Source organism: Vanessa atalanta, chromosome 15, assembly GCF_905147765.1.
Source record: "Vanessa atalanta chromosome 15, ilVanAtal1.2, whole genome shotgun sequence".
In the NCBI taxonomy this organism is placed as follows: Eukaryota; Metazoa; Arthropoda; class Insecta; order Lepidoptera; family Nymphalidae; genus Vanessa; species Vanessa atalanta.
The window spans coordinates 8220021-8222037 of NC_061885.1; positions in this window are offsets into that span (position 1 = coordinate 8220021).

The following is a 2017-nucleotide window of genomic DNA, read 5'->3' on the forward strand; positions in this document are numbered from 1 at the left end:
TTTTAGGACTTTAAAGGATAAGCATAAGCCTAATTAATGGTGACAGATATAAAATTCAGACTTTCGTTAGTTATTAGACCTCGGAACAAATCCAAAGAATTCTAAAAAACGTCTAACGTTCATGGCACCGTTGTATGATCTCTCGGTTTCATGACATTATAATTTATAATATGTTCGTATAATTTGGTTACGTGTTTCTAAATCTACGAGTGCCTTATAAAGAACGGGTTTGGGCCCATCGATCATTTTTTATTTCTTATTATTTCGCCTGACGTTTCGACAAAGTTGCACCTGTTGTAGTCACGAATTGAATGGGAGCTCCGCGCGCCAACCGATGTCGATCGCATGAGTTTTCTTTGTCTACCTACATTACACTTTTACTAACTATTTTCCGTTATATACTGCTGCAAAAATATCAGACTAAACTAAATCACGCGAACTTTGTTCGATACACTTTTATATAATGAAGTTTTTGATAAGTCAAACCCGAATATACTATTGTATCTAATTATTTTTAATTGTATCACCGATTTCCTCCTACGCTGCTGAACCAATATTGATGAAACTTTATATGTGTGTTTGGGATATATTGAACCCAGTAAATAGTGATACGACCGAGTTCCAGGATTATAATTTAACCCATACATAAAAAAAACATATTAATTTCTGCTAATGCTTCAGCTTAATATTAAAAGTACATCAACGAATATCATTAGTTTCCTTTAAAGAATAGCTTGAGTAGAATTTTGATTGCACTGTTTCTTTATAAATTGTTGTATACGATGCACGTATGTGTTCATATTGATACAATCTTTAAATTCAACGACATTGTCACGTACTAAAAAGTATTACCCATTAAAAATAGAGTCAATCTGTATTCCATTCATATTGCGTGAATTAGTTCCTAAGTCGGGACTGATCCCATCACAATACCATCTTCTATGCCTGACGTATTATAAAGGTAACAAAGGATAATACTATCAGGAAAATACGTCTTTTATAATATGGAAAAAAACCAAAATTAATAGATCGTAAGATATTAAAGTGAGATGAGATTGTACAATTGATAGAACTCATGTACGTTAACATACAGATATAGTTTCAAATTCAGACAAGCAAGCCTGAGTTTTCATCACCTTAATTTAAGTTTGTATGTGATTCATTTTGTGGTACAAGGTGAAAACATTGTGAGGAAATCTGAAAAAAAAAATCTTATCAGGATGAGAGGAGGCCCTTGTCCAATAATAGGATATATAGAGGCTGTAATTTAATTTGTATGTTTGTAATTACATTGTACTCACTTAAGCCTTTTTCCTAACCGAATCAGATGGGCTTAAAAATAAACCACGCTGTATATTTACACCGTTTGCAGTGCACATACTTTATTTTTATTACTGTATCACCTCAGTTCTCCTCCAAAGGGGTGAGACTGTGGGAACAACTAATAGAATATGCGAAGTCAATGTAACAAGTGCAATTCAAAATTCGACATTTCTAAGTACGTAATAAAATTTTGATCAAACCTCTAAATGGTGGTATAGAAATTCGTGATAAGATAGGACCTTATTTTTAAAGGTCATATTAAACTTTATATTTTCCTTGAAAAAGCCAAAGGTTTTTATAATATTTAGGTATTTGTTTATGCAGTCCACGAAGTTCGAAACGACTTTTAAAACTTTTCGAAGATTATGGATACAAAGTTTGTAAGTACGGGATAAATATTTAAAAAGCAACCTATTTTAAGATTAATATTGGCTTTTTATTTGAGGTTGATATTTTGGGTTTTATGTATTGATATTCTAAAGTTATTTCGACGAATTTCTTTTACCAGAATTTCAGATAATTGAATCACTTTCTCGTTCGTTCTTAGAAGCGAGACTACAACGAATATTTTAGAGTATTTAAATATTATAAAAACGGTCAATTTTATTAATTTAAGTGAAGATGTTGCCAAGGAAAATAGTATTATATATAGTACGTATAGTATTATATAAGTACTTTAACATACATACCTATG